The 21459-nt window shown below is 37.3% G+C and overlaps 1 protein-coding gene and 1 pseudogene across 1 annotated transcript in view; one reads left to right on the forward strand and one right to left on the reverse strand.

Annotated features, from left to right (window-relative positions):
- Nucleotides 1-21459, forward strand: part of LOC101971998 (guanine nucleotide-binding protein G(q) subunit alpha) — a 279733-nt gene that overhangs the window by 163857 nt on the left and 94417 nt on the right. The gene's annotated exons all lie outside the window — the stretch shown is intronic.
- Nucleotides 140-20857, reverse strand: LOC101954909 (peptide chain release factor 1-like, mitochondrial; annotated as a pseudogene).

Consider the following 21459-nt stretch of genomic DNA (forward strand, 5'->3'; position numbering starts at 1 on the left):
GAGGGACAGAGGCTTAGAGGGCAAACCCTTACCTAAGCCCAGGACTGCTGCTAACACATAGAGGGCCTTTATACTAATGAAAAAAATGGCCTCCCAGGACCCTGAGCAGGTACCTTACACAGGGGTGCTGCTTTCTGGCTCAGTGAGGCACCCAGTTTAGTGAAGAGAATGCCAACTGGCTCTCAGGCTCCAGGATCTTGTGATGTTCACTGTGTGTACCTTTGCATAAGACAGAATGCACAATCATAGATGTGGACCCACACAGATTTTCATCCTGACAATGGCCTAGTTCACAGGTGTGGGCAACTAGTTGGGCAAATCCTATTTCTTTCCCAAGCCTTTAAAAAAAAACAAATAAAAGGTTCATCATTAAAGAACTAATTGTAAGTGTCCCACCTAAACAGTGTACTTAAGGGGACTCCCTCCCCCACCCTTTAAGCTATTTTTCTCTCCCTGCCATATTCTACTACCCACCCTTCCTTTTTGATATCTGTTGTAGCAAATCCTAAGGCAACACTCTGCCCACAGGACGTGGTCTTTAAAGGAGTCATTTCCTCTTCCATCTCCTCCTGGCCATTCCCATGGTGTTTTACGTGGCACTAGCAACAGGAAGGGACATTGAATAGCAGCGCTGAAAAGGCACTTTGTTGTTTATTTTATTACTGTGGGTTTGTCTCTGCCTAATAATTAGTGTTTCCTGCTTTCTGAATTTATTTGCCAAAATATTTGCAGGACTTTAGTGAACAAATAAGGGATGTTTCTAGACATAACTGACCAAACTCGCAGGCTGACCAAACTTGTGGCGGACTGATTTGCTCAGAGAAAGATTATCCTAGTAAGGGAAAAATCTTCTAAACTACCAGCCTGGCATGGGTGGTATCTCAGCGACTGCAGTTCCAGGAAAGCTGAAATAGTACAGTGCTTCTTTCAGGAGGATGGGTCATTTGGGGATGACTGTTGGGGAGTGGGGAGGCCATGGATTGTACTGGCAAAAGTCAACTCCATTCCCATCCAAATTCCATCCTGGCAAGGTTCCTGAGCTTCAGCCCCCTTGCCTATAAGTTGAGATAATAACATTTGCCTAGTCCAGCTAATGGAATTGTGGTTGAGGATTAGGTGAAAGAAAATGTATGTAAAAGTGTTTTACTAAGAGAGTCTAAAAGTAAAACACCATGGGAATGGCCAGGAGGAGATGGAAGAGGAAATGACTCCTTTAAAGACCACGTCCTAAAAGTGTTATTATATTAGGCTCTAAGGATACCATTCTCTACTGAATAATTAGGCCTTGTTCACTCTAGGTTAAAAAGGACATGTGCTTTTACTCCGCTGCACTTGAGAGTAAATATGATGATAAACAATTCAACAATCCCCTACCCATTCTGTGACATTTCTTGCCCTTCTAGCCAGCTCTCTCTGTGCCTCACACTTTGAGATATCTTTTCACCTATCTGAATTTATTCAGGATTTTTTGGACCCTTTGGATACCCATAAGTATCTCACCCCTTCAGAGAGAGCTGTCTCTCTCTGTCTACCATCTTTTAATCACAATCAGCCTTTCTTAACCAGCTTTTTCTTTTAGCTGGGAAAAAGCAACTCAAATTTTTACAGGTGAGTGGAATGGGCTGGGTTAAGAGGGACTGATGAATAGCTGCAGACTGGAGAGTGTGTCCCCCTTGAAAGAGAGCAGCTGCTACTCAATTCAGCCAACTCTTACCCTGTGGAATTGCAGGCCCTGACTTGTCACACATTTCCTGATTTTTTTTCAGAAGAAGGCAGAAGTCAGGGTTTTTAATGGGGGAATTTTCCCATTTTTAATGTTGGAAGCTCTTTCAGTATTTTAAAAAATCATATTATGCACATTGACATGAGGCCAAATGACATGCATTTTGCTAGTGGATAGCTGATTTATGTCTGTCTTCAGGTGACTGAGCAGTTGTGACGTGTGTCCCATTTTCTGAAGGATAATACACGTGCATGCACGTTCCCCTTTCTCTGCTGAAGCACAGCTCCCATTCTAAGCACATAGCGTACCCTTTAGTTGACAATGACATTTTTAGGACCCTCTTGCCGGCCTCAACCTTTCTACCCCTGGGGATCCCTGTGCTGGTCCTCCCCCAAGATACCACTCACTGCCTGTCAATTCCCAGTTGCTCATACCTTGAGAAGTTGTCCAGTGTCTTTGTTTCTTTCATCTTCTCCATTATGAAGGGATGGTTGTGAGACTGCAAGAGAAAGATGGATTCAAACCTTTCAGTGAATGTGAAATTATGTGTCTTCAAGTGACTGGAGGTTCCTTTGAGCACATAATCCTACTCAAAGGAAACTATTTTTAAAAAAATCCACAAAAGGACTCAGTACTCTTTTTAACATGTTCTGTGTATATTTACCACTTTTAATGTACATTTCTTTTCAATGCTTGATGTATTGTAAGGAATTTCCATTATTTTATCTAAAGTTAGCAATGAAACAATACAGTGAAGAAATTCATCACCAAGAATATTTTTTGAAAAAAGAAGGCCAAGCTCTAGCTGGAGTTCAACACTTGCCATTGGCTCATTACAAAGAAACAGCCATTACCAGTGGAAGGAGAAATGAAGTACCATTTTAGATCTTCTGACAAGTACTATAACCAAGAACTCTTGAAAAAATGGATTGTTTTAAAACTTCGAGTTTTTTGACTTATGATTCTAACTAGCCACATTCTTTCAACATTAAAAAAAAATCATGTTAGATAGCACTTTGCAGTTTAGAAACACTTGCCTATCTAGTACCTCACTTTATCCCCAGGGTTTCATGATAATCCCAGTAGCTTGGGAAGCTGAAGCAGGAGGTTTGCAAGTTCAAAATCAGACTTAGCAAATTAGTAAGGCCTAAGTAACTCATTGAGACCCTGTCTCTAAATAAAATGCAAAAAAAAAAAAAAAAAAAAAAGGACTGGAGATGTGGCTCAGTGGTGTAGCACCTGTGGGTTCAATCCCTGGTTCAAAACAAAAAAACAAGTAAATTCAAAGATGTTAAATAGCTTTCCCAAGAGCACACAGTTAACAGATAGCATATTGAGATTCCAGTTGGAATCTTCCATTTTCAGTTTCTTCCAGCGGTTTTTGATTTTCAGAATATTGGGGATCTACCTTAGCTGGCTTAGATCTGGAATCTTTCGATTAGACTTTATTCTAATGGTTTATTCTTGTGCCTTTGTCTCTTGTTAAAACACACATCAGTTTGCCTTGGTATTGTCCTCTAAACCAGGAGAGGGATCATTCTTTTAGAGTAGTCCTTGCTACTTTTCATTATCTTCTGCCAGATGAAGGCTTAAGGAAGCCATCAGTGCACATATTTGCAGGGGATATTTTGGTAACCTGAGGTTGGTTTTCTTTCTCATGCCCAAGGAACCCCCAAACCTGGAATCTTTATAGTTCCCCCTAAAAGGATATGAGGCCAGTTCTGAGAGAGGTGCCCCTTTACTATCTGGCAGGATGCAGGAGAGTAATTTGGTACCATTTGTATTCTGCCATTTGGGTGTGGTCAGTACAAGAATTTTATGAGTTCTAGGGAGATCCTAGCATGATAAGGAAACCACACATAAGGTGCCCCTTGAGCTATAGACTCATCTAGGCCCTCAATTAAGGGTCCTGAGAGCACTACAAATGGATTTTAAGGATTTTAGGTTTAAATCTGATGAATAAGCTATGGCATAACCCCTTGCAGAAAACATGCCTATGTAGCCTTTCAAATTGTGCCAAAAAAAGAAATTACACAGTGACCTGCAAGTTCATCTATATATGTGTGTTTTAGGTTCCCCATTGATTTCCTGTTACTTACACCTAGAAAATCAATTCCACAATAAATGGTTAACCTAAGGTCGGTATCTTCTGACTTCACATGGCAAATGCACCAAACCATTATATCCAGATCAGAATCCTTCCCACCTAGGCTTCTGCTCAATGCCTGTTTGTTGATTCTTATCTATCAGAACCTACAGCTGGTGTTCTTCATCAACAAGAAAATCATCACACAATTATCTGGGAATCACTTTGATGGACTCTCTATGAAGAATAAAGAAAACTCTTTCAAGGGACGTCACCTCCCTGCTCTGCAAAGGCCTTTAAAGGCACCTTAACAGTTTCCCACTTATTCACTCAGTCCCAGCCTCCACAGCCTTCTTGCTGTCCCTGCAACAATTTAGCCTCCCTTCCACCTAATAGTCTTGACTGTCTGGTACTGTCTTCCCTCAGATATCTACATGACCCATTCTCTCATCTCCTTCATGAGGAGCAAAGCAAGCCAGAAAGATCAGGGAGATAATCTCATCTTGTTTCATGTGCTACATTGTTGTGTAAGGATGGGTTGTATTGACCTTAGATAATGATATCTACCCTTAGTACAGTCCAGTTTTTAAAAACTCAAAGCATTAAAATAGCAGTAATACATTAAGGGAAAATACAGTGAAATCACACATACTTTTTGTTTTTCTTCGGCCTATTTCTTTCTGCAGGTATCCATAGTAAGAGCTTTGAACACAAAAGACTTCACTGTCTGTCATTGGAACCCATTCAGTTCAAATGAGGAGATGGGGATTTTTTTTTTTTTAAACTGGTATTGCCCTAATTTAATATGATGTCTCCAGTGATGGATATCTTTGCATTGAGCTTACATCTAGTGTTTCTAGGACCCTGACAAAAGGCACACATACCCATCAGAACCTTGTAGAAGATGTAGGATACTCCAAGAGTCCAAAAGCCAGTTTGGCTTGGGCCATTTCTCTGAAGGTCTCTAACACCACAGGAAGTGTATCCTGCTAAGGCAGAAAATCCCAAGGCCTTAGGGAGAGCAGCCTGTGGGGAACCAAGTGAATGTCCCAGTGTCTCAGAACCACTGACCTTGGAAAGCATGCTATAAATGGGATGGCATATACTTTTTAACTTTTCCAGGCAGTTTTCAACAAAGCATCTCCAATATATAGCAAGTAGAACTCAAGTATGAAATACTTTTTCTTATAAAACAAGGTTCATTTCTACCTTCAAATATTAAACAGACAGATTTCTTTCTACCAGACATACCAATAGCATGTCTAAACTGGTTTTGATGAGAATTAGACTCAATTTCTTAGCCAAGGAATGTTTGTTGAGTCTGTACCTTTCTGCTTACATTGTACCTTTGGAATTGATCAGGTCTTAAAGAGGAAACTCAAACTTCAGAGGAACTAAAGCTTGTTGTTTTTAATTTAGCTTTCCTCGCTGTGGTTAGAGCCTGCAGTCTTAATTGTACCTGTATCCCAGTACAAGTTAAGCAGAAGATAATATGGCCCCTTCCCAAGAACCATCAGGTCTAGAGTTGAGGAAGACAGAGTAGGCTGGGGGATGCTGCAGCTCTGATGATACCTCTCTGTGAGAGGAAAGACAGTGTAAGGAGCTCAACCTAATATAATTTCTTGTGGCAGAGTGTTTCCCCAGGGGATATGATTTATGGAAAATTGAACTCCCAGGCCACAAAGTCCTTAAATGATTACTGAGATATACACCTGCAGATAAGTAAAAAAGCTAGACTCATTGTTAATAATTTGGCATATATTATACAAAGCTCCCTGATAAGCAAAATTGAAGCCATGGTTTGGGCAGTAGAGGGCACTCCCAACTTGAAAACAGAAATAGACTAGTTTTTGCCTCACCAGGAAACCACTGAGCATTCCTACCAAGAACCTGCTAATGACTCAGTTTCTCCTTGTTTTTAAAAATGAAACTTCAGTATTAAGGATGGTGCCTGGACAGAGTATTTCATGTTACCAATGCCAAACTGTCTTTTAAGAAGATGGTATAGTTTCTGTATTGTTTGTTTCACTTACTAATTTATGTGTTTAATTATTTATAATAACTAAACAATGTGTCAGGATGAAATCTTGATAAATCTATAACAAATAATAAGTAGTGATTATTATAGAGAGTGTTTATGTAAAAATTCTAGGATGCAGCTAAGCTGGAGGCAAAGAGGGAAAAGGAATGTTAGAATAAAATGTAATGCCTACTCTGAAAAATATACCTGAAAGGAACATTTGTACTAAATTGCAGTGATTTTGCCCAATTTATTGTGTGAAAATTGCAGAATGATGATTGTTCCATTGCCAATCATTTCTCTGGGGCCATGCTGTTTAAAGTATATGCTGAGAGCTTTGGACCTTTTTCCCCTCCCATTTGCCCTCATAGGAAATGTCAATGCAAAATTTGACTCCAGTGTGAGATGCTGGATAATTTTTTTATTTAAATGCTCCCAGTATCTATTTTTAATGCTAGTCTCTCACCATAAAGCAGTTATGAAAGGTTCTGTGTGTTATGTGTACAGAGTTTTATTTTATTTTCTTCTTCTATAGGTCAGCATAAACTCCCATGGAGGGTGGTGAAGATGGGAGGATTAAATGAACTCTAGATAGGGCAAAGGGAACAAGGGGAGGGGGAGTGGAAGGGAGGGGGCATAGGGGTAGAAAAGACGGTGGGATGCAATGGTCATCATTACCCCTAAGTACATGTATGAAGACACGAAAGATGTGACTCTACTTTGTGTACAGCCAGAGATGTGAAACATTGTCCTCTGTATGTGTGATATGAATTGTAATGCATTCTGTTGGCATATATAACAAATTAAAATTAAAAAAAAATTTAAAAACATGCATGAATGAGACAGAATGCCTGGGGTCCACATGTAGTAGCATGGGCTCAGCTGCCACCATTAGGAGCTCTGCTGCTTCCACCACTGTGCAACAGTACTCAGGAGTAACCAGTTTGGCTTGTTTTCCCTACCTGCCTTCCTGTTCCTCTCTCCAGTGATCTCCCTAAGGGAAAAGAAGAATATAATTGTGACCATAGGCTCAAAGACAAAGGAATTGCCCCTGCCAAATCTAATTCTTTATCCAAATAATCTCTTCCCTCAAGGGTAATATGTTTTCATGACCCAGACTGTGTAATCAATAGCAGAAGGCCTATAATTCATCTACTTAGTGTACCTTTTTGCTTTAAAATAATTGATTCAAGTATAAAACTGTATATAACATAGAAAAGTTATGAAACAATCAGATGCACTTAACTGCACCAAACACTCAATCCAAGAATGAGAGCAGAAATAATATCTTAAACCAGCCTGCATGTTAATCTATTCATTGTATTTTTACAGGATGTAATGTTTGATTTTGAAGTACATGAATTCTTTTATATCTCCAGACTGTGTTTTAAAAAACTCATTATTCAGTTAGCCAATTACTAAGTGTACTACGCATCCAAAATGACAGAGAAAGAAATGTAACATTTTCTTAAAAAATGAAACATGGACTACTTGAGCATTTGCAGAGAAAAATGTCCAGGTTTCCAGACAGGAAAAATGAATTAAAGATGAATCACTGAGTCATTTGCAAAGGTTATGCTCTTCAGTTACTACTGAAGAAAATAAAACAGACAGTCAAAAGTTGAACTTGGCCTTCTCAAAAATCTCAGAAGTGTTAAAAAAAAAAGCTTCTGTCATCATAACTTAGGCATAGACATGCTATAGTATTAGGAAAGGCATTTTGGAGGTTAATCATCTAATTTAAATACATAGTTCTTTGTATTTTTCAGCCTTATTGTAAAATTGGGAATTAACATTTAAGTTTTTAATGCATTCTTGAGTAAATTAGTTCTAAGTAGAAAACCTGTGCCATACACCAAAATCTAACCAGATGTTCTCCAAGTCAAGTAGAGCCGATTCTAGCCATCCAAACTGAACCTTCCAGGCCTCTGGTTTTCTTTCATTCATGGAGCTTTAGTCAAGTTATGGCACAAGATGTTTCAGATCAGGCATCAATCATGTGAGCCTGGCATTATATCCTCGGCTCGGCAGTCCCTGGAGGATTTTAGTATTTAGGGTAGCAGATATTGGGAAGTGAAATGTGACCCTTTCTGGGAAACCTTTACAGTTTGAACATTCCTAATCCAAAAATCTGAAATCCAAAAACACTGCAAACTCTGAAACTTTTAGAGTGCTGCCATGGTGCTACAAGTAGATAATTCCATGCCATGAAACTCTGCTGTATATACAAAATTACCTAAAAATTTTATAAAATTGCCTTCAGGTTATGTATATGAAGTGTGTATGAAACAAATTAATTTCATGTTTAGATTTGGGTCCCATCCCATAATATCTCATTATGTAGATGCAAAAACTTCAAAATCCAAAAATCTGAAACACTTCTTGGTCCCAGGAAGTTTCAGATAAGGAATATTTAAATTGCATATGAAGTCAAATAAAATAGGGAGTCCTAAACCATACTTAACCTGAGTATGAAGGCTATAATTCAGAATATCAGATTCCTTTGCCTTCTCTCTTTAGTATGCTCAGCCCAGGACTTTGGGTACCTGATAGCTCATTCTTTTTTTTTTTTTTTTCCTTCATATCTCTGGTTTGTATACACAGTATATTCACACTAATTTGTGTCTTTATACCTGTACTTTGGATAATAATGATCATCACATTCCACCATCATTAATAACCCCATGTCCCCTCCCTTCCCCTCCAACAACTCTACCCTATCTAGAGTTCATCTATTCCTCTCATGCTCCCGCTCCCTAGCCCACTATGAGTCAGCCTCCTTATATCAAAGAAAACATTCAGCATTTGTTTTTTGGGGGATTGGCTAGCTTCACTTAGCATTATCTTCTCCAACTTCATCCATTTACCTGAAAATGCCATGATTTCTGTGGCTCAATCTCTCTGAATAAAATTGAGAAGTGAAATCAAAGAGCAGAAGTTACATCAGCTACTATAATTTGAATCTTGATTGTCTCTAGAAACTAGACTTATCCCCAGATTGATGCTGTTGGAAGGTAGTAAAACCTTTGAGAGGTGGGAACTATGAGGAGATCCTTAGGTTATGGGAGGGTACCCACAAAGGGTCTCTTCCTTTTCTTTTTCTTTTCTTCCTGATGATGAGGGGAGCAGTTTGGTCCACCACATGCTCCCACTGTGATGGGTTGCCTCATTATAGGCCCAGAGGAATGGGGCCAATCTGTCACAGAGTAGAGTCTCTAAAGTTTGTGAACCAAAATAAACATTTTTCTCTTTTAAAATTAAATATCAGGTATTTTGTTATGGTGTAAAGAAGCCAACACATCAACTCTTCTTTATCTTAGTCCCAAACAAGCTGATCAAGGATTCTCTGAAATAAGATAATTTGGGTTGACCATCCCCTTTTACTGTAAAAGTCAAGACTGATGAGGTGTTACAGATCTTCATCCATAAAGTCTAACCTCTAGTTTTAGATAACACATGATTCAGAAGGCACTGTGGTAATTCATGGGCTGCTTTGCAATTTCAGTGCACATGTCTCTTGTCTTCTCCCCCACCTCCCCTCTCCTTCTCTTTCCTACCCTTCCTTCTCCTTGAAACCCTCCTTCCCCACTCTCATGCTCTTAGATGGCATATGGCTATGTTGCCCAGGCTGCTCTGGAAATTTGGTTCTCAAGGGTTCCCTGAGTGCTGGGGTACAGCCACTACACCTGGCTTAGTCTGCACATCTCATGAAGTCAGCTCTTAAAAAACTAAAGCTTTCTTTCATAGAGCTTTTGTAGAGTCACAAATACTATCTAGAAATCATCTGTTCAGAATTTCCATTTAAAGTGTTAGCTATAAGCTGGTGAAAATTTGAGGGGCTCTCTTTTCAACTTGTACATTTATTTTAAATTGCATATATAATACAGTTCCTTATAGATAAATCAGAAAATGCTAGTAAATTATCAATTTAAAAAGCAAAAGTCACCTAAGAGTTCACTGAGTATAATCACTGTTTTTTAAAATTCACTTTTAACTGGTGCACAAAATTTGAACACATACTGATAGGGTAACATGAGATGCTTTTATATATGTGTATATTATATAATGTTCAAATCAGGTTAAATAAATTTATCATTTATTTATGGTGAAATTTTAAAAATCTTTTCTTCTAGCATTTTGAATTGTACAGTACATTGTTGTTTATAGTTGCCCTGATGTGCAGTCACGCAACAGGACTTCTCCTGTATAAGTGTAATTTAGTACCCATTGACCAACCTTTCTCCATCCCTCCCTCCCTCCCTTCCTCTCTCTGGCCCCTGGTACCTACCATTCTACTCACACTTCCATGAATTCAGCGTTTTTAGATTCCGCATATGAGCAACATCATGTGGCACTTTTGTTTCTGTACATGACTTGTTTCGCTTTAACACAGTCATCTCCAGTTCCATGCATGTTGCTGCAAATGACAGGATTTTATTCTTTTTTATGACTAACGATTGTCCATTGCACACATGTACTGCATTCTCTTAAACATCAGTTGATTCACCCAGGTTGCTCATGTTTTCTTGGCTATTATGAATAGTGCCGAAATAAACATGGGAGTGTAGATGTTTCGTTAGCATACTGATTTCATTTTTTAAAAATATAATACCTAGTGGTTGGATCACATGGTAGTTCTATTTTTAATTTTTTTGAAGAACATTCATAGCATTTTCCATAATGGCTGTACTAAGTTATATTTGCCAGCACTTATCTTTGGTCTTTTTGGTGTTAGCCGTTTTTACAGGGGTGAAGCAATATTGCTTTGTGATTTTGATTTGCATTTCCCTGATAATTAGTGATGTTGAACATTTTTATATATGTGTATCAGTTGGACTTTTGTATGTCTTTAGAGAAATGTCTATTTGTATTGCCCATTTTTTAATCTGGTTTTTTTCTTGCTTTTGAGTTTTTGAATTTTCTTATATATTCTGGATTGTTAGCCCCTTGTCACACATGCTGTTAGTAAATATATTCTCCCATCCTGCAGGTTGTCTCTTCACTCCGTTCATTGTTTCTTTTGTTCCATGGAAGAAGCTTTTTCGTTTGTAATCCCATTTGTGTGTTTTAGCTTTCTTTTCCTATGCTTTTAAGCTTTTAAGGCCTTCTTCAAATGTGCTTGCCCATTTTAGTGTCCTAAAGCAGTTCCCAGTGTTTTCTGATGGTAGTTTTTGTTTTAATTATTCACTATATTTTGGGTTGATTTTTGTAAATGGTGAGCGAAGGGGTCTGGTTTTATTTTTATGCATGTGGTATCTCATTTTCTCAGCACCACTACTGAAAAAAATGAACTTTCCTCAGAGCATGTTCTTAGCACTTTTGTCAAAAATCATTTGGCCATAGATGCATGGGTTGCCTTCTTGGCCCTCTCTCCTGTTTCATTGTGTGTCTATTTATGCCAGTACCATAGTGTTTGGATTACGGCAGCTTCTAATATCTTTTGAAGTAGTGTAATGCCTCTTCCTTTATTCCTTTTCTTTTTGCTCAAGATAGCTTTCACTGTTTTTATATCATCAAGATAAATGTTAACAGTGTATTTTGTAAATACGATTTCTGCAATTTAATTTTATTTGTGCAGATGTAGGATTTGCAAACAGTTTAAATAGTTTAAAAGTAATAGCATATACATATAAACTAAATATGATAGTTTATATTTCATTACTTTTGTATTTAATAAATACAGTATGTACTAGTAGTTCTTTTCTCAATTTGAAGTTAATTACACATCTTGTAGTTTTGTTTTTGTTGTTTTGAGCATGGTAGATGCCCTCCTGCCTATTGAGAATCTTTGGTGAGTTCTCTTCTGACTTTGTAGACTGCTCCACTGTCTTCTGGCATTGATACTTAGAAGACAGGGCAATAATATTTCTATCCCCGTAACTTGCCTTGCTTTTGCTGTCTAGAGTTTTGGTATATAATTTGTAAGAAGAAATAAAACATTGTTTTATACAGAATTACATTGTCTAAACATTAATGTTTTCTGGGCTCTAAAGAATCTTCGTGAAAAGTCCAGTGAGTACTAAGAAATCCTGACACTTGTTCACTTAATTCTAACTTCAAGAATTTGATGAAGTCACATAGTCAGGAATACCTGAAATAATTTTAGATTTTCTTGTGATTAGAGGAGAAAGCTTTGATAGGTTTTGGGAACCTTTATCATGGGGATTAGGAAATAAAGGTTTTTAGAGGGAAAACATAGGGAAAGGTTTGCAGGCATAATTTACTATACCTGATAGCTTCTGTTCAATTCATATATTCAACCACACTTCTCCAAATACACCTGCCTAGATTGATTATTTTGGCTATAAGTTTATAATAGTGAATGTTCAGATCTTGTACTTATTTTTTTTCTTTCATTTCATTTTCTTTTTTTAATACCTTAAAATTGTCTTGCTAGAAAGCCTATTTTGCAGTCACTTTTGGAAATATTCCCACTATACCAAGAACCTAGAATTACTACCTTCAGCTTCTTCATCTAAAATACATACATAGGATTGGAGATGTAGTTCAGTGGTAGAAGGCATGCTTAGCATGCTAAAGATCCTGGGTTAAATTCCTAGCACAAAAAACCAAAACAAAACAACATACACAAATAATTTTTGATCCATAAATTTGATTAGTGTATTAGATGCTCTGGAGCCAGCCTTTCTGGATTGAATCTTGTCTGTACCATTTATAAGCTGAGTGACCTTGGGCAAGTTACTTAACCATCCACCTCCTACTCTCAGTTTTCTGAGCTTAAATGGGGCTAATAATAGTACCTGCCTTATATAATTATTGTAAACATAAAATAGCTTTATATATAACATGCTTATAACTGTATCTGCCTGGCACATAATCTATATTTAATCAAAGATAGCTATTTTTTTTGTCCTTAATATGTATGGGGGGAGGGTATATCTTTATACTCTATAATATTTTATCTACTTTGATTCAGAGTGGCACTATAAGATTATATTCCTGTATACTACAGTGATGCAGCCACATCAATGTTTATAGCAGCTCAATTCAACTAGCTAGACTGTGGAATCAACCTAGATGCCCTTCTGAATGAAAGGATAAATAAACTGTGGTATATATACACAATGAAATACTACTCAGCCTTAAAAAAGAATGAAATTATGGTATTTGCAGGAAAATGGATGGAGTTGGAGAATATCATGCTAAGCGAAATAAGCCAATCCCAAAGAACCAAAGGCCAAATATTTTCTCTGATATATGCTGGTCCATAATTGAGGGTGGGGTGGCAAGGGAAGAATGGAACTTTGAATTGGGCAGAGGGAAGTGACGGGAGGGGAGGGGCCATGGAGGTGGGAAGGATGGTGGAATGGGACGACATTATTACCCTCTGTACATGTATGATTGCACTAATAGTGTGACTCTGTATCACATACAAACAGAGGAAAGAAAAGTTGTGCTTCATTTGTTTACAGTGAGTCAAAATGCATTCTGCTGTCATGAATAACTAATTAGAACAAATTAAAAAATATTATATGTCTATCTAGTATTTTAAATAACCAGATTTAAAGTATTCAATTTACTTTCCTCATTACTTTTTTCTAGTCTGAAGAGTTACTTGTGACTTTGTAAATATGTAGTTGTTTTGGGGTTTATTTTTGGTAGAAGTTTAATTGTTACTCAACTGAAAAGAGAACTACTACATCACTCTGTATGTTGTCTTGCTAATCTGAATCTGAAAACTCAAATAACCAATACAATGACAGAACATGCCTGTGTAGTTACCTTAAAACTCAAATCACTTCAGGACTGGGGATGTGACTTAGTGGTGAAGGGCTTTGCCTGGCAGGCATGAGGCCCTGGGTTCTATCCCTAGCACTGCAAAAACAAAACAAAACAAAACAAAAAACTCCTCCCCCAAACCCCTTATTTGGTTTCTGGTAGATCTTCACTGTTGCTACTCCCTTATCAAATTTGATAACAACAACCAAAGATAGATTGAATGTGGGTGTGGTGTTTGTCTTTTCTGAGGACTGTCCTTACTACCAGGTACACAGGAAGAAATATCTTTAATCATGTTTAAATGTTGGAAGTCACTATCTTTTCAGTACCTGCAGACATCTGTTTGCTCTTGCCAGCATGTTTACCAGGAATCTTACTGCCTCAGGACATTTTAAATAATTGTAGGGTAAAACTTGCAGTTGTTTTTAAAATCAACTAGGTTTGCAGAATATAGTGCGTTAAATTTCGCTGATTATGTAGAATAGAACTCTGCAGTGTTCTGTTAAAAAAAAAAAAATAGGAGTCATGGCGAGTTTGAAAGAATAGTCTCCAATTTAAAAAATTCTTTACCAAACAAAAAGCATCCAAGCAATCGAACCTCACTTGAAGGTGATGTAAAGATATAAAATCTTACCTATGAGAATTTAAAGTTCTTATTGTGCATCATAATCTTTCAGTAGCCAGTGTTTCTTGAAAATGGTTGAAAACCATAGGAGAGCCAAGTGAGGAAGTGCAAATGTTAGAACTTCCCTTCATCAAAGCTCACCTGCTGTGCATTTAAGGGCTAAGACAAAAATCTCAAACTTCTCTATTTCAGCAGGTACAAATGAGTAGTTGTTGTGTGATACCAAGTCATTATTGTACAACTATTTTAACACAGTGAAAAATTTTAACATTCAACTTCAAAAACTGATGACATTCATTGAAACCCCAATACCCATGTAATAAGTATATTATTACATACTTTAAAATGTTTTTCCCCCTCTATGTTCTAAAATCCTAACCTCATTTTCCATGTGGTTTTAATTTTTTCATATTGCAGGAATTTTGGAAACTGCTTTTGCCTAGATGTTGGAAGAAAATATTTTTTTTCTAGACCAGCCAAGTTTCTCATACTTTAACTATTGGATCAGCTTTTCCTTGCATAGAAACTATTTCTACAAAAGAAAGAATGACAATGCTAGGATGTACATGATTCACAATTTACCTTATTGAGCAAATTGCCTGCTTAGCAGTAGAATTCAGGATTACAAATAAGTGTATGCATGTCCAGGCTCAATGCAGAAAGAGGAAGTAGAGCTTGCTTGCTTTCTTGGTCTCCAAGGCCTTTGTTGATGCAAGATGTTACAGGAAACCTCTTTATTTCCCATTTGTCTTTAGCATAGCATCCAAGAAAGTGTACACTAAGCCTAGAATATCATACATAACAGTTTCAGTTTCACATCTATACATGGCCACAGGCAGAGATATGAAGCAGAAAACCCTAGAAAGCAAGACATTTTTCTCTAGAGTGACTGGGTATCAACCCACCAGTTGCTTACTTTATATTTCTGAGCCAGACAGGTCCCTGAAATGTAGGCATTCATCCTAACTAAAGGAGTCCCCACCAGGCATTGAAGTGCCCAAGGGAGAGAGGCTACTAGCCTTCAGGGAAAGTCTGGCTAAGAAATACTAATTTTAAAAATAAAATAAAACAAGAGTAGCATCAGGCAGTATATAATTAGCTATTCTTTTGTGTAGCACATGCTGAAAATGCATCTTGGAGTCAGAGAAGTCTCTGTGAGCTGGTTCAGTTGGCCCCTTTCCTGCAGGCCTGTACTTTGTCTGGGCAATGCCTTCATGTACAATAGAGAAGGCCAAGCTATGACTGGACCCAGCCTGTGCATGCCTGACCAGCAGCCAGGATTTCACTCCCGGTTCCCCTAGACTGAGGGCCATGTGCAGTTACTAGCCGGACAACTATAGAAGGTGATCTCACTCCCCTCCTTTCCTTCTCTGAGGCATCTGGGATTTAAGTTTTGAAATGAACATGTGAATAGCTCCCAGGAAGATTTACATATATATTCCCAGTGTATGCATTTTGGGGATACTGTTTCATTGAACCCTTCTTTGATATGTTCTTCTCCAGTTTCTTCTGTGTATACCATTTCATGAATGTCTTCATAACTGTTTGCATCTCTGTATCTTTTAATGTGACTATCATAGCACTATGACCAAGGTAGATGCTTAGAAGATGTTAAATAGAATAATATATTTCACACATAATGTGTCATAGATAATAGGGGAATTAATATTAGAGGAAAAACAGTCAGTAAATCTGGGAAATACATAGTTAACATGAAGAAGAACAGATGATTACCTACCTGTTATTCTAGGATCAAGTACTCTCAAGATCATGTTTCAGAGATTTCCTTGGTCCTTTTCTAAATATACATTTTAAAGTTAACTTTATAGATGCTGTGTTTTCTCATTTAACCCAGATAGAATAATATTGTACCATATACTTTGTCTCTAAGCATCTCTTGCCTGAATCCCCATGTCAGTTTTTTCCTGCCCCACTGTGTAGCACTTCAGCATGGATGCACAGCTATGCAGAGCTGGATATTCATTCTGTATCATAACTTTCCATTCACATCATTTATGAATAACTGATGCAATAACTTTATGTCTGGACATCTGATTTAAGGAACATAAAATTGGTAGGCAAAGCTTAGCCCAGATTTACTTTGTTCATTTTAAAATTCCTCCCCAGTATAAATCAGCAAGTAGGGAGCAAAAGACACTCTGAATAAAATGAGTAAAACAGTTGTACATGAGGGAAACAGCATGGAGAACATTGAGAAATATGAGATTTAATTTTTGTCTGAATTTATTTCAGGTTTTTGTGCCCCATGTTGAGAATAGAGAAACATTAGAGGAGAAAGAAAATAATAGAAAGGAAAAGAAAAAAAGAATACTCTAAAGGTTGCCTGGGATGTGGTTGAGTTTAAGTTTCTGGAGAAGAATGTCTTTGACCTACATGTGCTATATTCGTACGGTTAACCCAGAGCAGAGGCACCTCAGGTGAGAGGAACACGTGATATTGAGCCAGTGGAGGATTCTTCTGCTACTTAATGCATTTTGAGAGATGAGCTGGTGAGGGCAATTACACACAACTAGTTTAGGTCACATGAGACCCTGACACTCTTAGAAAACTGAAAAGAAAGTATATGAATACATAAAAATGTTCATGAATACTTATTGCTAGTAGCTCATTTCCTTAAAGATTTGATTTTTAGGGTGAGATTTCACTAAAGCAGGAACAGTGTTTCTGTGATCAGAGAGGATGTACTCTGCATATACCAGTTTCTATTACATCACATTTTTTTTTAATCCCATAGGCACAGTATTAAGATGTTTAGTGTAAATTAGCAACAAAGCCAAATATTAATATATGGAGTATGAAACACAGAATTCTTAACATAATGCATGTGGGTGTCTTCTGGTGCTCAGAACACTGTCTAGTAGTTTTCCATTGTGCTATATTTAATTGAGGCTTTTTATAATACAGTGATACCAATTAATAATTGTTCCTCTTCCTGGTGGCTGGCCATCATTGATGTATCAGAAAACATCAGTGATGTGAACAGTGATTTTTATTTTTATGATACATTAGTGGAGATGAATTCTGCTATAATATTGCTGATATGGTACAGGTTTTGCACAAAATATATTGCTTTCCCTGCTCTCCCCACTTTTGGTACTAGAATTGAACTGCATCCCCAGCCCTATTTATTTTTTTACTTTGAGACAGGGTCTTACTGTGTTTCTGAGGCTAGCCTGGAACTTGATCCTCTTGCCTCAGTCTCCTGAGTTGCTGGGATTATAAATCTGACAACAGTTGCTTTTAGCAGCATCTGTTGAGCACTACCATATAAAAACCATACTATTTGAGAGACCTGAGGAGAATGAAAATGTGAAACAAATCTTTCCCCAGGTTCTCTGAGTTGGTGAAATGTATACTTGTCTACTATAGCAATTAAACCTTCATGCTTTATCTCCAAACAAATCTTCATTAGAGTTTCAGAAAAGATACTTCATAGTTCTCTCTAGGATAGAATTTCCAATTGTTTCTCACTTCCCCCTTGTACACTGTTAACCCATTTGGTATAATCAGTGTCTACCATAAGCAATGCAAACTTTCTCTTCTCTCTACCAGTTTCTGATTTTGGGTGTGTACTACTCCAAACAGTCCCCAGGGTAGATTGTATGGTCCAAGCTTTTTTTTTTTTTTTTTTTAAATCACATACACATTCATAAAAGTTATTTTGGCTCTTATTAAAATTCTGCTTGATAAAAATTTTGGTTCCTTTGTAATATAAAAAAATATTTTACTGTTTTAAAAAGTTATATTATTTTTTGTGACAGTAATCTAGTGGTCTGGTTCTAAGGTCAGTTTAAGATTTTTAACATAAATAAAGGAGCATCACACAAAATATTTAGTTGTAAAGGAACTACATCATGGGTGCGCTTACTAAATTGTGATTCTTATTGTCAGTCCTGTCACCAATTCACAGGTTTTTAAATGAAACTTTGCTAGTATATTTCCATCTTGGCTTATGCCAGTTAATTCAACAGCTTAGCTATTAATTCAACAAATTGAAAGCTGTTACATTTTTCATGTTTAACAAATGGGTTAAAAACCCCACTGAAACTTTTCCCTAAAAGATTTATGTTGTCTTTAGCTTACGCATAGATTTCCCCCCAGTAGCTTCCAATAACTTTGACAGCAAAATCGCATCACTGTGGAAACATTTCCAAGAATCCACTTTCAAAAATGCTTTTTTCACAGCATAAGTTGGGCCTTGAAGGAATAGATTGTTTATTTTTACAAAATTTCTGTCAGGTTGCTTGTTAAGTTTCTTTTCTACACACACACACACACAAAATTTCTGTCAGGTTGCTTGTTAAGCTTCTTTTCTACACACACACACACACACACACACACACAATTTCTGTCAGGTTGCTTGTTAAGCTTTTCTACACACACACACACACACACACACGCACGCACATCAGCATATTTGGAAAGCATGCCATTTTGTAGAAGAAAAATGTGTATTTATCTTTAAATTATTCAATTCTTATAAGAATAAGAAACCTTTCATGGCTTAAAATCAGATAAGAAACCTCATGGCTTAAAATATTTTCATGATTGTTCCCCTTATTATTATAAATTGTTGTCAAGAGTCTACTAAGTTAGATAGTAGAATCTGTAAATCACCTTTCTGGGGGAGATTAATGGAGATACTTGGCCACAAAGACGCCTTAGGAACCTCCTGTCTTTCCCTTGGAACTCAGATACCACTTGTGGCTATCAGACAGATGAGGCTGCTGTTGTTATTCCATACATTAAATAGAACAAAACTTGTTATCTTTCTCATTTGCAGACTAAACACATAGGTTTTGATAGGTTCTTCCTGCATCCCATGGATGGTTATGTGCCTCTACTTCAAAGACCAAGGCCTCTCAGTGTAGACCACCTGGGGAGCATTAAAATACCTTAGACACTTCCCAAACCAGATTATTAGGATGTTCAAGGGTAGTACCTAGGATTTTTTTTTTTAATAGCTCTTCAGGTGATGCTGATATTCAAGTTTGAGAAGCCCTGATTAGCACTTCTCAAATTTTGATGTCCACACTTATCACCTGAGGATCTTGTCAACTTGGAGATTCTCACTGAGGCCTAAAGATCTACATTTCTTACAAGCTTCCAGAGCTGCCTGGTGAGTGGACTTCACCACTTTGAGCACAGAGACTACGTCACCCCTCTCTGCTATTCTCTCTTCATTCTTTTGGGTTCTCAAGGCTACTGATAAACAGAACTGCAGCTATGTTGAGAAAGGCCTCAAGCTCCAATTGTTGTTGCTACATGACAGGGAATTTTACTGAGAACAAAAATAATACTTTCCTGATTTGTGAAACCAAGATAATTGTTAGATGTGTTCTTAACTTTTATGTTTTATCTATTGAGCAAAGCAGGGGTCTGCTTCATGCTTTGTACTCCTTATTGCAAGGTGAACTCACTCTATTGTGAGGAAGCCAGGAATTACAGAATGGCTACCTGAAAAAATATTGAATTATAAGGGTGGGAAGGAGAGAATAAAAAATATATATCACGGGCTGGGGATGTGGCTTAAGCAGTAGCGCGCCCGTCTGGCATGCGTGCGGCCCGGGTTCGATCCTCAGCACCACATACAAATAAAGATGTTGTGTCCGCCAATAAATAAAAAATAAAAATATATATATAATATATATATATATATATATATCACTGATAGCATGGGTGGAAATTTCTGTTTCCTTTTTATTTATTTAAAAAATTTTACATTTAATTTTAAGTATTTTACGTAAAACAAAGGACTTCATGTACTTTTTGTACACAAGAGTGCAAGATTTATAATAGCAGTCATGATTATGTTTTACTAATGCATTGAGGGAAATCTGTATTAATTTTACATTAAGAATATGCATATTATTTCCAATTGTAACTTTTTAGGAGAGAATACTGGAGAGTACGCAAATTGATGTGCTATAGAATTTTCCTAAGCTAATACTTTAATAACAAATCAACCTAACTTTTAGGAAATAATTTCTAGTAAAGATTTGTAATGAGCGTAGTCCTTCAGTGACTGTATAAGTTCATACAGTAGATAATCTCCTTGTATAAAAGTTTCAAGACTGTGCAATGATTTGTTTATTTTATGATCTGTGATCCAGTTCTATAGAAAACGTTCTCATTTTCTCTGATCTTCCTTTAGTTCCAACCTGAATCTTCCCTGTATCTTTTACTTGTGTTTTCCTCTAGGTGCATACTGTACATCTTTGCATGTAACTTTTTCATAGCTATCTCTCTATTTTTCGGTTAAGGTCTCTCGTTGATATTCAGAAACAACACATGTTGGGATCTGGATAGACTGTAGGATTTACTTGCTGACTCCCAGCTCCATTGACTGACTTAGTATCAATTCTCAAATCTTTAGTTTTACTCAGATTAATCTCAGTGGGATGGGGTAATATTGCCACTGTCAAGATGCTAGTTGAATGTGGCCTTGCTTCTCTGTCTTTGGTACTCTGTATGCTCCCCCTTCAAATTCCATGTGTTTATAGGCTTTTGAACCACCAGTGCTGCAGATGCATGTCTAAGGCCACTGATTTCACTTGAAAAGTATTTTGGAGTTTCAATATGCCATCTTTTATATGCAACATATCGCTGATACATATTGAATATCTCTAAAGTGAATAACATTGCCTCCTGACCCTCAGCTACTGCAGTTACCTCCAGGATCAAATAATTTTCATTTGAAAAATTATCGGTTTCTTCTGAGGGAACCAAAAGTAAGATAATCCAATGCTTCAACTGAGTTATTATTTTTTTTTGACACAGTTATTTCATTTGCTGCAAGTTTCTGAAATCTTCATTCTTATCATGCAGCAAGTGCTCTGTCACCCACAGCTCCTGCTCCTTCTTGCTCAGGAACTTGGTTATTGCCACCCACTTCAGCCCCCTGAATCTTAATTGGGCTTCTGACCTTGTCTGTGCTGCAGAAAGGTCCCTAAAGTCCTATGAGTGTGAACAGCTCCCCCAGTGGCAGGCTTCTGCAGCTTAGTCCGACAGCCTGGACAGCCCATAGACAATGAGTAGCACCCCATGGAAGCCACATTAGTGGCCTGAGACTGGGAAGCCTCTGGATCTATTTTCTTTTTATTTTAAGCTCTGTAAGCAACTCTGACTTTCATATAAGAATACCGAGTTTTGAATAAAATGACTATGAGTTATTACTTATAATACCCATTGATAACACAATACCAGTGTTTGTCTATTCATTTAGTGCAAAAAATCAAATTCAG

Source organism: Ictidomys tridecemlineatus, chromosome 4 (assembly GCF_052094955.1).
Source record: "Ictidomys tridecemlineatus isolate mIctTri1 chromosome 4, mIctTri1.hap1, whole genome shotgun sequence".
Taxonomy (NCBI): Eukaryota; Metazoa; Chordata; class Mammalia; order Rodentia; family Sciuridae; genus Ictidomys; species Ictidomys tridecemlineatus.